Here is a 15,764-nt window from a genome sequence, read left to right on the forward strand (position 1 = left end):
ATTATACCTTTCCTTTAGTTAACTTTACAAAATACTTTTATAACTATTTTACAATAAAGTTACATTTTACTATTGGAAATTCTGGTTCTATTTGTTTTGCCAATGTGGAAGCCAGTAATGTAGGGATTTTATTCTCCATGTAAGGTCGAGATGGCTCAGCCTTCTATGTGATCATTAGCCAGATCAAGTGATATGTCCAGTTCCATCCCTATCTTGTTTCGTTCCTTTTTTCAAGTTCAGTAGCTATCCATACTTAGCTTTTTTATTTAGCGATAATTTTTTCTTAATACTTGTTTGTTTACTTTTTCATAAGATGCCGTACATTGGTTATTAGGTTACAGAGTGTATTCTAAAGCTTTATAAATTTTGCATAGAATAATAACAAAATAGGTAGTCAAAGATCGTGAAGACCGTTTTGTTCTATCAAATGATAAAATTATAGTTACTGCTAGAACTAGGTAGGCGATAGGCTTGTTGAATAAAGATGATGAGAGAAGAAAATCCAGATGACGTTTGTATTTCTTTAATACGAGCGTCCGTGCCATCCCTACATAGAGAGTGCTCGCGCCCTTTCCAATTAAATAATTTTATATAAAGCTACAAAACAAGGGATATCACAAGGGCATAGCTGTCCCTAATTAGTTTTGAACTGATAAACTAAAGGGAAAGCAACCATTCAGAGCACCCACCGCCAAATCTTGAACTACTCTTGTCTGATCGACTAGTGGAATGTGACCGTCATCTTTATAGCACACTCACGACCTCAAAGTGCGGAACGCCTTTTTCTGAGTCAACAAGTCGCGAACAAATATATTTAGATATATATATATGTAGACATATATATATGTATGTGTGTATTATCTTATCAGGATTGTACCAAAAAATCAAATGAGGAAAAGACTTAGATTGGGTAAAGGTGTGGTTAAATTAAAAAAAAAAAGATACACTGAAGGAAGGTTTCATGAATACTGCTCCAAAAGTTCACTTGCTTATAACTTGGGTTAAATGAGAAGAAGTTCCTGAAATTACTTTCTGGAGCTAATTTGTATGAATTGGTGTTACTCCAGAAAGTGACCAGCTAGAGGTTTCATTCCAGAAATTTATGTGTGTAAAAACACTATGCCCGAAGCAAAAGCATTAAGAATGTTTATCCAAAAATTTATTGTGTTTAATTGGATCTCAGAAGCTGAGACTCTGGAAGTATTATTAATGTGTTTAATTAGATCTCAGAAGTTGAGGCTCTGGAAGCATTATTCCAGGAATTGAAGTGCTTAAAATGTTATTATTTGACGTGCTCATTGAACAGGTTCAAAAGTTTTTACTTTTTTAATGATTATTCGGAAATGGACATGTTTAAAATTATTATCATGAAATTGTGTTTAAAAACGTAAATCTACACGTTTCAAACAATAGAGAAAATCATGTAAAACTAGTGTGTTTTAACTTTTAAAATCATATTCCAAATACATCTATGAAAATCATATTTCAGGAGTATCATTCAGATACTCCACATTTTCCGAAATAAAATATTACTTCATATATTGATGTACTCAAATTGCCATTTCTGTCACTGGAAAGACGATGCTTTACCAAAAGTTTGTTAGAAAAATGTTTCCACACGCTGAAGCGTACTAAATTTTACTCTAATTACAAAAGACAAGATTTTTTGAGAAAGAAGAACCCTAAAATATATCATAAATTCCAAATCTTTTCGTGTTCTGGGTTTTATTTCATAAATTGTCGTGTGTCTGATGTTACTTCAGTAGCTTACTTTATGTGTCATGCATGGAATAAAAGTCCTTACTGGTGTAATTTATATCCAACTGAATCAAAGCTTTAGTGACAAGTAGCCGCAAAGTAGCTGAGGGCTTTGTAAGAATGACATTTAAAGCACGAAGTCATTGTACTGCACTGCTTGGCTACTGAAAGACGACTAAAATTTCTAAAAGGAAATACCACAAGAAATACTGCAGTCCCAGATTCTGGAAGATTCTAGCTAATAGAGTTGTTCTAATTAATGTGATAATATCTTTAAAAAATAATTTAAGCTTAATTTAAGAGAAATACTGATTTTTTTTATGTACATAACTCGGCACCGGATTGTAGGTCACATATTTTGTGTTTGTCTAGGTGTAGTTAATAAAAAAAAATACATTTTTGCTAAAATAATTAAATTTGATCTATGTTCATCACTTTAAAAGTTTATAACATTGTTATCAACAATTCTCTAAACAGTATTTTCGTCTTTCTCAGTATTTCAAAGCATGTGTGACCGGGCGTGTCTTAATGGTTAGGTCCTGGACTGTGAATCCTAGATCTATGGTTCGCGGTAATTTGCCGCAAAATCAGGTCCTGCGCTTTAGAACTGTGAGAGCGCTATAAGAGTGATCAAATTTCATTATTCGATTAAAGTAGCCCAATACTTGGCGGTAGGTACTGTTGATTAGCTGCCTTCCTGCTATTTTAGCAGTTCAAAATAAGGAACGCTATCTTTGTATTTTTATGCGAATATTAAAAATAACGATAAAAGAATTGAGTCTCCATGTTTTCATTCCTCTAATGTTATATATATATATATCATTAATAACAATAGATGCTGACAACGATTTCTATCAAAACCACCCTTCGGGGGTTCGTGAAATGTTTCAGGGGGGTCTCGGAAAAAATTCCATAATGACGGAAGCAAAAGTGTTTGAGAGCATCCATCACACTGAGTAGATTATAACCTCAAGATTCCTCATGAGAAATGGAAAGGTGAGGGGAAATTTTTTGCCGTTTTTTAAAATTAAATAGACTGCTAGTGTCGTTTTTAAAATTAGGATAAAGAACAAGTTTAGGCTTAATCAAAGTGATACGAGTTGCGAAAGCGGTATCTTGGAAAAGTGTTGCTGTTTTTATAATATAATAAAATTAATAATGTAATAATAAATTGTGTGTAATAAAAGTTTCATAAGAAAAACAAATTTTATATTTCCAAGATTCCTGTTTTTATAATTTATACTCGGGTAAGGACGAAAATCGGGAAAAATATTTATTTTTAGGAGGGAGTTCGCGAGATTTGGCATTTTCATGAAAGGGATTAGCGGAATGTTTAAGTTTGAGAACCACCGTTTTCGACTACAAATAAGACACTCGTTTTACCAGACTTATCAAAGATTCTTGTCGTAATAAGCGTTCAATGAGCTGGCACGCGCAAGCCGCCTCAGGCGACAGGGATATATATATATCCACAGAGACAAGATCTATTTAATTAAATGAATACACCTGGCAACTGTCATAGATGCTCAAAGATGTATGACAATGAAGGTATCCTACAGGGGCCACTGTCGTGTCGTTACACTTCTTAATTAAACATATATTACAATCCCACATACATGCTGTGAAGACACTAGACGACATGGGAAAACACCTGTTTCAGATGTTTCATGTTAACAGTGTTTTTGGGTTTTGTTTAAATATAAACAAATCCTACTAAAACACAAGAAAAAAATGTTTCTGAAACTGCTCATTTAAAGTTGTGGAAATAGCTAGTAAACGTGTAATGGATATGGTGTTTGTCCCACTCTTAAGTTTGTCGCAATTTAAATTGGTTTTATACCGAAAAGCCTTTCAGGAAACATACTACTAATATTGTATGTTATAGTTTGAATATTTAAAGAGATTAACTGGCTTACTGTGCTTTACGTGTTAAGAACACTCTTCATATGTAGCAAGCTCTTAGACCAGGGATTTTAATGATTGTTTGATTTTTGACAGTGGTTTCGTATTTTAGAGTTTTGAATGTTCCTTCACCAATTAGCCCTATAAAATTATTCATGTGTTCAGGTTTTTAAATAACTTGTTTCTCCACAATATTTCATGCACCATGTTTCACGATTTTGTTGGTTACAGAATCATGACTTTTTTTTGTCATAGAGTCATGATTTTGTCGATTACAGGGTCCTTAATAACATAGGAGACGTACAAAAAATTAACGAAAAATGTCATTAATATCCAAATTGTATTTGACGTGAAAAAAGCATTATTTCAGTCAGCTATTTCTTCAGTTCTTTACAGTGAGTGTTGTAACAGGCAAAAACATAATAATGATAATTTGAAGGTTAAAAATTATTAAAAATGATTGGTCGATCTGAACATATTTATATTCTTAAGATCCCGGTCAATCAGAAACCCACCACAAATTACAGTTTTTCGCCCAAAAAAATTGAAATTTCAGAATCATTTTTGGGCGGGAAAATACCATAAAAGCCGAATAACCGTGTGTAAAAATTTCAGCTGTTTCGAAATCAGTTTTCTATTTTTGCGCGGCGCAAGTATGGCGGAAGTTACGAGAAGGCCAGGACCGTGTGAAGAACATAAATACACAAAGAAAGAAAGCTACAAAAGCTGTGGAATATGTTTACATTGTGATCCTTCAGCTGTATGTACAGCAAAACATTACCATTTTATCCCCCAAAGTAGACGTGGAGTAGTGCAAAAAAGTCCCAAAGCCAATAAAAAAGAGAAGGGTGACCAGACGATCAGCACTTAGGGGAACTAATCGAGAGAGGTTCATTGGTGGATTAGATGGCAGCTCAGATGATGAATCGTCCTCTGATGGTGGAATAGGTTCTTCCGTTCGTGCATTGACCAATATTGACAAATTGAAGTAAAATTTTGCGATGTTGAACATTGAACAGATCTCACTCAATGATTTTCCAAAGAATGGTATCAAAGGAGAAAACTGGTTGAGACTGGGAGAAGACAAATGAGAGCTTTACAAGTGTGTCGTCTTGTGTGTTTTGAAGTTCTAAAGTTAATGTATCCATCTGATCCAGAAATGTCTCGAGGATTGATTGAAGATCCAAAAGGAATGGATGGCAGGAATAAGTTGGAGAAAAACGTTATTCAACTTGGTCTTTTGACTAATACAATGCTTTCCACGGTTTCTCAAAGAATGCTTGCAAAGTTCCTTGATTGGTAATCCCTTCATGATTTACTACAGAAGGAAGGTGTTTTACTTCAGCGGAGAAATCGTGAAGAAGCAGAGAACCGAGAGCAAGAGGAAGAACAGAGTGGAAATGTGTGCTGAAGAGAGTGTTTCGTTACAAGATTTGGACATTGAGATTGAAGACGTACTGGAAGAAGACTAGAAACGAGTTTATTCTCACTAATTATGCATTGAAATTGATTAATAACATCATTGGAAATGAAATAACTCTAATATTTGCTAAAATCAAAGCATTCCGAATCCCTCCTTTGATTTTCTGGGAATTCGGGAAGTAGCCAATTGTTTTCGACTATTTCTCTGCAACCAGAAAGAATTTTTGAATTCTGAAAGTTGCTCTCGCCGTCTTAGACCATTTTGCACCTATTGTGCACTTTCCTCGTTTATTTTTGATACTTTTGTAAAAAGTGCGCACGGCAGCCCCAAGAGTGGATTTCTCGCTAACCGGGATCTTAAAAGGTAGATTTAAATGCCGAAAGCCGACGAAGCATTAGAAACCAATAGACTTAAAATTTGTGTTACAAATATCGTAAACCGTAGATTTTTTATATTTTTCTTAATATGTCCATTTCGGACTCAAAATCAGAAGCATTTAAAATTTTCTTGTTTATATATTACACCTAGATATCTGTAGAAATTATGATAACAGTGTTATTAGTAGGGTTAACAGTAAAGGAATGCGTGCTCTGACACAGATTCTCAACTGAGTTGAGATATGTGGACTACAGTGGCCAGAAAAGATGGTGGAACTCTTCCTAATGCTCTTCAAACCAATCACGTACAATACCAGTACGGTGGAGGGCAGCATTGTTGTATTGAAAATATTTCATCATCTTTAGGATAAAAATGGAGTATAAGAATGTGAACTTGATTACTGATGAGACTAAGATATTCGCGTAACATAATAGAGCTATACAAGGAGACCAAAAGACTGTGTGTGTGAAAAAGTCCAGTCGCATTGTTATATGTACCTCTTAGGCAAACCTTTCTGTCAACAGCTGAAACTAGTGGTTGGCATTTCTCTCAGCCTCCTGTGCAGTCTCTTGTTGAAATGGATGTTCTGGTTCGTGGTTCATATCACCTATCAGCTGCTGTACCGATTAACGCCTTTTAGTCTTCATAAGGTTTGCTAGCTATCATCTGTCTCTGTATTGAAGTAATTTCTTCCGTTCACAATTTCCAAAGAAAAAAATACAACTCTAAATACTGTACTATGTAGCATGTAGACATTCTAAGCTTAGTAGCATTATATATTTATACATTTTTAGAAAAGTTGTATTGTCCGGCCACTATTAATTTGTTTTTGACTCTCCTATTTTGTGACGATTAAATAGGCAACTAAGTCTTCTCCATTCGACTATTGTACCACTATAAACAGAGTAAGTTTGTGTTTGTGTGCCTCAGTTTTCGTTAAGGTAGGGAAGGTTATAGATGTGCGTGACATGGAATAAGACATTATTGTTGAAGCTCTGATATCTAAACCTAAGGAACTGACTAAGAAATCAAAGGAGACCTCTTAACGAGTCTATACCGTGTGGTTGAAATCTCAATAAAAATCTGTAAGTAGGACACTATCCTTTCAAGTATCACCTCCTGATTGGATCTTGCGTCCTTCACAGCAGCTCCCGAACGTTTATCGGACAAACATGGAAACAAGATAAACTGATAATTATTCATAAATATGTAAAATTACATCATGCTCGTGTTAGTGATGACTTCATGCGTGTGTTGCAGATTGACAGAAGGTTGAAATGTTAGATTTTCTCCACAAGCTTTGTATACAGGAGAAGTATAGTTAATTTGAAAAAAATGTCCTAATATATCTTGTATTTTTACTATTACTGTTTTGCATCATTTTTAAATATAAGATCCTGACTAAGTGGAAATCTTCACAAAACAACAGTTCATATGCAAAATGAGGTACATGCTAAGAGTCAACGTTCGTTCGAAACACGATGTCATACAATTAAATAAAATTAACGTTTAAGCACAAGTAGGTTTATTGGTCTTTGTTTTTTAATTTCGCGCGAAACTACTCGAGGGCTATCTGCACTAGCCGTCCATAATTTTGCCTAGAGAGAAAACATCTAGTCAAAACCATCTACCGCCAACTCTTGGGCTATTCTTACATTATTCAAAAGTAGGGTTGACTGTCGCATTATAGCTACCCCCACCCCATCTCAAACACACACAGCTGAAAAAGCAAACATATTCGGTGACCGTATTCGAACTCGTAAATTGCGAGTCTAACGCCCCAACCATCAGGCCATGACAGGCCTCAAGCGCAACTTAACAACTGGTTTTCACATAATATTTTAGAATGTTTATGTCCTGATATACATACATTTTTACAATTAACTAAAAATTTATAATTTCATCACGATTTTTACTTAGTTTTTTATCTCAATTTGATTTTTCTTTTTCGTTTAATGGTTTGCCAGCATTGATAATATCTTGATTTTAGTACTATGTGAAGTAACAAATACAGACATGCAAACGTTTGGCTTGTTTTGAATTTCACTACTTTATATAAGTAATAATTAAACTTAAAAATTTTAGTCTTTCTATAAATAGAACAGATTAGTGCATATTATGTGTTAAAGCAGAAACCAAAAACTTCGTGTGTTAAAACATTAATTTCCATGATAAACTGTATACAATGCTTTCAATAATTATCAATAAACCATTATAAAAATGCTACATTATGTAAGTAGAATCTGGCTGTATCGAAAATTCAAAACAGGATGAATACGTTATTTTAGATTTTTTAAAAAGATAGAATTTTATGTTTACTAAACTTATTAAAAGAGGATTTGTGTATTTACCTGTTTCACTTTTGACAAGTAATATTGAACATTCGAGTTATGAAAACTAAGTCTTTTACAATTTTCTAATAGATCGTTATTCAAAATAATAGCAGATTAGTAATTAGTTATTATCAGAGATATGCAACTGGACTAAAGCTGAATCTTTTTTAAGTGGTGAGAAGTCGAAATTCCAAGATATTTAAAGGAGCGCCACCTATTGACCGAATATAAATTTTATTAATGTTTTTTTATATATAAAAGACAACCTGCAATTATATATATTGCAGAAACAAATATTTTTGTCCATGAAGCGCTCAGTTAGAAATTCTATGGTTTATAAAGCCGATCTACAGATTTTTGTTAATGTTTGTCTGAATAATTATCGTATTTCACAAATTAATCTTCTATTATAAAATTATATCTTGTCCGTGTAAATATAAGGTTCCTTGTTGATTCACTTGAAAATAAAGTAATATTCATTCACTTTAGATACGCTGTAATTTCGCGCAAAACATCCTGTCATCTTATACTTTAGCGCCCTCTAAACATATCTGTACAACTTGCAGTTCAGTTGATCTTCATTTACTCTAAAAATCAAAATTAGAAATGATGGTCCAAAATAATCAGACCTTTGGTTTTTATCATCAGCAATGAATACTTTGCATCTGTTGCTACTAACTTTACAGCATTGCGTCTCATTTTCTTATATTTTATTTCAAAAGGTAATTTATTCTGGAAAAAACAAACAGTTTTGATGTAATCATGTGCACATGTGTGTGTTAGGCAAGGTATGCCTAAGAAAGAAAGAAAGGTAATTTATTCTGGAAAAACAAACAGTTTTGATGTAATCATGTGCACATGTGTGTTAAGCAAGGCATGCCTAAGAAAAAAGTATAAAATTTAATAGTTACTTAGAAGAACTCTTTGCTAACTAGTCAACACGATAAATGATTCAAGTCTAGTAACGGATCTAGTCCAGTTAATTCATTTTGGTAATACAATAGTTAACTTATGTAACACATACATAAATTAAACTAGTTAAGTTGTACTCACGCATTCATGTCACATCATGACGTAGGATATAAAATGTTGGTTAAACTTATGTAACACATGAGCAAATTAAACGGGTTAAGTTGTACTCACGCATTCATGTAACATCATGACGTAGGATATAAAATGTTGGTGAAACTTATGTAACACATGAACAAATTAAACTGGTTGAGTTGTGCTCACGCATTCATGTAATATCATGACGTAGGATATAAAATGTTGGTGAAACTTATGTAACACATGAACAAATTAAACTGGTTGAGTTGTGCTCACGCATTCATGTAATATCATGACGTAGGATATAAAATGTTGGTTAAACTTATGTAACACATGAACAAATTAAACTGGTTGAGTTGTACTCACGCATTCATGCAACATCATGAAGTTTTTGTTTGTGGTTAAGCACAAAGCTACACAATGAGCTATTTGTGCTGTGCCCACCATGGGTATTGAAACCTGGTTTTTATCGCTATAAGCATTGAGACTTACAGCTGTGCCACTGGAGGCACTCTATGAAGTGACAGACAAACTGTTGTTTACGAACCGATGTAATAATACGGTTAAAATATATTTAGAGTATGTCATTTTTACTCGTTAATTATGCACCTATGTGATGAAAGGATTGAAGTGTAGAGTAGAAAAAACACGTAAATAAGATACAAAACAACAATTGTACACATTTTTTAGTCCTCAACCGAAACAACAGCTCATAAAAAGATTAGTAAAACAGATTTTGATCTCAACATTATATTTTGTAAAGTTAGCGACAGTAAGAAAGTAGAAGGATCCCATATGAACCACAATAAATTAAATGTAATGTTTTCATTTAATTAAGAAATCGTTTTTGAACGTTCTTTCTAAATAATCTTACAGAAATATTTTGTTGATCCGTTGCAGTTTGGAAGTGTTAGTTTAAACTGATTTTTAAAGCATATATTTTGGTAAATTACTGCTAGATAAATTAGCCTACCAGTCAGTGGCGTACTGTTAAATTTTATAGTGCTGGAACCTTGCCAAAATTTGTCAGTCATGTGATATCACTATTAGGGTAAAGGTTTCATATTCAAACCATAATTTCAATGTTTGTAAGTCCGTTTTAAGTAAATGGAATACATGCAACACCAGCTATTTGACACTACCGACATCAGTACAAAATTAAATTTGTATATATTTCCGAGATAATATACACATTTCAACTTCCTTTAACTTAAGGAGCAAGGAAAAAAAACAGTGTGAAAGTCACTAAAGATAGTTTTCAAAACGCATATATTATTAATTTACTAAATTTCTAACTGCGGTACAGTATTACGAACTTTGACTTTTATAATGTTTCGAACACCTTCTGTCCTGCCAAAACAAATAGCTACAAAAAAGGATATCGTCGTTGGATATTGTGTAAATAAGCCTTTAAAATTACGTATTTTAATTTTTGTGTCTTAATAACCACGTTTTAACTCTTTGACATCTACTCTTGAACAGAGGCTGTCACGTGCCTGACGCCAACTCCTGAAGGAGAGTGACAGAGAATATTTTTGGCGATCTGATAGAGCTCTACTAGTGCACATGGGGGAACATATACAGCCAGGGGATTCTCTGATACTCTGAAAGTTTGGTGATCAAAGACACTTCCTTTGTGAACTAAATAACAAATTTTATATATGCATATTTTCAGTTTTTGAAGTGTCGGGACTTATCTCCGATTTCAGGTGCCGGAACACCACTCCTACTCCGGCATCACTGTACCCCTGCTACCGAATAAGGTCTTCGACGACGTGTGTTGATAAATATACTTTTGTATCAATTGTCAGATATTAATAGGTTCCGAAAAGTGAGCCTAAAAATAGTATTCCCCAATTTTCTATATATACATGTGAGGGGTATGGGATTTCAACCACGGGGGGTTTATGAAAATAAAATGCTCATTAACAGCTAGTTGCCGTTGTTTTGGTTGTTGCTTTTTCTAGTTTTGTTAACGACGTCTTTTACCATACTGCTCCGTTTTTGTCATACAGAGTTTCACAGAAGTGTAAACAACATATAAACTTTTTTTTTTAACACGCACAGTACAAATTACGTGCAGGTACTAACTTTCAGTTTCAAGTTTCATTGCGCATGGTTACATACCGAAACATTAGATGTTTAATGCAATAACATAGAGCAAATGAGTTACCTAATGAAAACTGTGGTGAAAAACAAATGTACAACTGAAGTCTAAACTTCCCATTAACTTGACATCATAATTCTTCTTCTTTTTTTTTAAGTATCAACTGTTTTAAAATTTCCTAGCATCATCTAGATTTCTTCACGCAGGTGCAGAAACTTCGTAATGAAATCCCCACAATCAATTCTTTATAACCCTGAAATTTCTTTGTATATTACTCCGTGTTTTAATCGTGTTAAATAATAATTAAAAAAATGTTTTATTACGTTTGAAATTACTGCTACGGTACGTCAGGCATGTAAAATCAAATAAATTATTCATACTAATATGTGTAAAACATAATTTGACTGTAAAAACAGTAACAAAATATATTCTAAACGTCAGTATCGTTGATTTACTTGGATAATAAGTATATAATAGGCAAAGTCCGGTATTATGTGATATTATAAATTCGGAAAGACTTAATCTTAGTTTTCAATGACAAAAGTCCAAAAGCAACAACCACTTTTTGAGCATTCACTTATCAACCAATACTTTGTTGTAATTTTACTTCAATACATTGATTATTGCCATGATCAGTTTTTGTGTCCAACTGACAACAACGCTTCTTGGTTTTCATTATACGACATGCTTGTTTTGTACTATAGCCTGCACTAAATTTGGAGAAAGAGATTTTTTTCAACATTGATAAACACGAATAAAAGCATTTTCTGTGCATTAAAAATAAAAACAAAATATAGATGAAAATATACTTATTTCGCACATGAACAGTGATATACAGTTTGTTATGCACGCCCTTCTGCCAGTTATACATATGTTAATAGAACAGGAAAGCTGCATATATCCTTACCTTTCAGATCAACACACTTCAATACCACCTTACCTCGCCGCCATGGTGACTCACTGCCATCTGGCGATCAATATGACTAAGGTTTAAATATTAATTGGTGCTGCCATCTATAAGCAATCATATACATAATACACCCGAAAGTTTCTAATTTCATCCGAACAAAAACAAAGCATTAGTTCGCATTAAAATTAAGTAATATTGTAATATTAAGTAATAATAGCTAAATCGTTTAGTTAAGTAAAGTCACTACAAATACAAATGGTTGACTTAAACGACTAATAACCAACTGGTTGTTATTCTTCTCTAGCAGTCGTTTCGCTCTACCTTCTACCACGTAATCAAACAAAACAAGTAGTTGTAATTCTTCTCCAGCAGTCGTTTCGCTCCACGTAACCAATAAACACAAGTAGTTGTAATTTTCCTCTAGCAGTCGTTTCGCTCCACCTTCTACCACGTAACCAATCAACACAATATTAGTCAGTGTTCAAATGAGTATTTTAGTGCAATTAAAATCAAATATCCAGTTTCATGTTCATCTGAGAGCAGTATGACATATGTTTACGCTTTACATTGTCAAAAGAATGGCATTAAAAGCCATGGTTTTTATTGAAATTTGACAAACAAATTGATAGTAAACAATATAGGAAAGCTTCCGAATGAACGGATAGAACCTACAAAATAAGTACACTCAGAAAAAAAATATATTAGTTATCCTTATGCTAGTCTATTAACATGTATAGAAAGTTCTTAGTTAGAAAGTTATCTCAAACAACAACAAATTACCTTAGTTGACACTCAAAGCAGCAAAGGGCTGTTGGGAAAATAGAGCTCACAGTTAAAACAAGTCCCTCACTTAATCAAAAGTTCAAGTATCTTTTATCAACGACGTGCACAAGGCTCAGTCTACCATTAGAAACCCGTTAGACAAATTGAACTGCAGACTTCAATGAATTCTAGATTTCTTTTGTATTCCTTAAGGCTTAAAAAAGCTAAATAAACCAGCTTGCTTATTTTTCTTTTCTTTGTAGCGAATAATCTTTTTCTGTTAACAAAAACATATGGCTAATTAAGGCACATGTTAGTAAAATTACTTTCGCTTTCTTAGACACTGACTAGAATAGAATAAAACTGAAAATATTAAAGTTTCAGTAGTCTAAAGAGGTTTCGTCACTTTAAAGCCAATGTGACAAAGACATGAAATTCGAAATATTTTTCATACATGTTACACTATCGGTTTATCCTTATAAAAAATAGGTTAACTGTGAAAAAAAGAAAGAAAAACTTCTGCAGCTAACTCGTTTTTATGACAATTTGTTTTAGGCTTATTGGTTTCTCAATATTTCGCCGCCCTTCGGCGTTTAATTGATATAACCTGTTAGCATTAAAATATAAATAGTTCGTCGGCTAATTAAGTAATTTATTGTTTTTCAATGTACTGCAAAAAATTATCATCTTTTCCGTCCTTACTTTCATACGCGAGTTTAAAAGTTTTCCTGTCAGTTATTGGTAGGACTATTTTCATTTCTAGTTGCTCAACTTTTGACTTTCTAGAAACCCTCATGCCAAATTTGGTGAAATCCATCAACAGGGGGCGAAGTAGTGGTATAAAAACGCAAAAGCAGCAAAATCCGATTTTTATCGTTGTAAGCCTGCAGAATTTCCGCTGAGTCAATTTATAGGTGACTGAAAGTTCAGCAGAACGGTAATAAATATTCGTTTCACATCATAAACTTTATATGGAATAAACAGTTAAAAGTTGGTCCAACGATACATTTCGTTTCTTTCAGATACTTTTTTACATATATCACAAATGCTTCTCGATGCTTAAAATATATTTACATTATGTATGTTTTCAAACGAAATAACTTATATAAATTATCTACGTGATCCAACATTCACATAATTACAAAAAGTTCTTTGAGTATATAAAGTCCTTAACTCGATCGAGTTGTTGCTGAATAAAAGTTGATTTTGTGTGAGAAAAAATATAATGTTCCTATAATCCTTATCTTGTTCATTATGGTTTCATCCTCCTCTCTGGCAGTGACAAAGTTCATTATGGTTTCATCCTCTTCTCTGACAGTGACAAAGTTCATTCTGATTTCATTCTTCTCTCTGGCAGTGACAAAATGTGTGTGTGTGTGTGTTTTCCTGTAGCAACGCCACATTGGGCTATATGCTGTGTCCACCGAGGGGAATCAAACCCTTGATTTTAGCATTGTAAATCTGTAGACTTACCACTGTCCCACCGGGGGACAGTGACAAAGTTCATTATGGTTTCGTCCTTTTCTTTGGCAGTGATAAAATATCTTGCAATAATACTCAAACGGTAACAACGATTAATTGAGTTTGTTTGTTTGTTGAATTTAGGACAAAGCTATTCGAGGGATATTTGCGCTAGACGTCCCTAATTAGAAGTGATATATTAGAATGAAGGTAACTAGCCAACATAACCCACCGCTAACTCTTGGACTACTCTTTTACCAATGAAAAATTTGATTGGCCGTCATATAACAGCTCCATGGTTGAAAGGGCGAGTATTTTCGATGATGAGATTGCGATTCGAGCGCCCTAACCACCAGGCCCGATCAATTAAAAATGCCCCAAATCTGTCAGTTTTTCTTCTCTTTTTTTGTCTTTATCTCTCACTAGAGGGCTTAATATTAGAGTAATCTCTGAGCAAGACTGGCTGATATATTGAGCTTCATGTATTTTGAGCGAATACTAAAAACTAAAGAACCAATGAGCGTTTTATTTTGAAAATTTTTCAACACCATTTCCATTTATTTTTATTATTACAAGGAATGATAACGTTTCTTCTCTATGTTTCAATAGTAAATTGTAAAAAAAATATTATATCCTAATCACACTTACAAGTTGATAGTAATAAAAAAGATTGATACAATGCACATTATTCAAATAGATAACACTTGTTAAAACTTTTCAAACTACTTCCACATAGAAAACGTAATTCACTTTAAAGTAACGTGGCAAACTTTAAACATTTGTCTTTAAAAAATAACATAAGCTATACATAAATACCCATGGTACATCCAATCAACTGTTGGTATAATTCTGTAAATCACAAAAAAATATAAAGATAAAATAAGCTATACAAACGTACCCTTAGTAACTCCGCCCAACTGTTGGTATAATTCTGTAAATCACAAAGATAAACATAAAGATAACGTAAGTTATACACAAGTACCCATGGTAAGTCCGCTCAACTATTGGTATAATTCTGTAAATCACAAAGATAACGTAAGTTATACACAAGTACCCATGGTTAATCCGCCCAATTGTTGGTAAAGTTCTGTAAATCACAAAAACAAATTAAATATAACATGAGTTATACACAGGTACCCCTCGTAAATACGCTCAATTGTTGGTATAATTCTGTAAATCACAAGAACAACATAAAGATAACATAAGAATAATATCTGTTAGCTTAATCGAATTCTATCAACAGTAGTCCTAATACTTTGTAAAATTTATATTTTGAATTTTGAAATGTGTATGTTTCTTCACCAAATGGTTCCTATAACAACAGCATCAATTCATCCAAAAGACGGTTTTAGAGTTTTATAAGGAACAAATATAATGAAAGTTTGATTGCTGTGGAAAACGATAAGCTGTTGAAAAATGCTTTTTAGTAGTAATAATCACACAAATTGTTTTAGAATTTTCACGAAAAGCTACACATAAAAAGGCTACATGCGCACAGTCAACCTTACTGATAGATTTAAAATAGTCAACAGGAACGACATACGTTTATTGCTATATAATAAAATGTGACTTGCTAAACCTGTAGAGAAAAGATGGAAGTATGAAAACCTGAATGACCTACATTCGGTATATTCACAAATACTTTCTGCTATACAGGGAAAAACATTATCTTAAAGATATTAG

At 33.2% G+C, this 15,764-nt stretch overlaps 1 long non-coding RNA gene across 1 annotated transcript in view; it reads right to left on the bottom strand.

Annotated features, from left to right (window-relative positions):
• Positions 1 to 11,898, bottom strand: part of LOC111088150 — a 55,161-nt gene extending 43,263 nt beyond the window's left edge. Inside the window, exon 1 of the long non-coding RNA XR_002612756.1 lies at positions 11,856 to 11,898. This is a non-coding gene — a long non-coding RNA (uncharacterized LOC111088150). The remainder of the gene's footprint in view (positions 1 to 11,855) is intronic.
• Between the last annotated feature and the right edge of the window lie 3,866 nt (positions 11,899 to 15,764).

This window comes from Limulus polyphemus, unplaced genomic scaffold, assembly GCF_000517525.1.
Source record: "Limulus polyphemus unplaced genomic scaffold, Limulus_polyphemus-2.1.2 Scaffold3219, whole genome shotgun sequence".
NCBI classification, from domain to species: domain Eukaryota; kingdom Metazoa; phylum Arthropoda; class Merostomata; order Xiphosura; family Limulidae; genus Limulus; species Limulus polyphemus.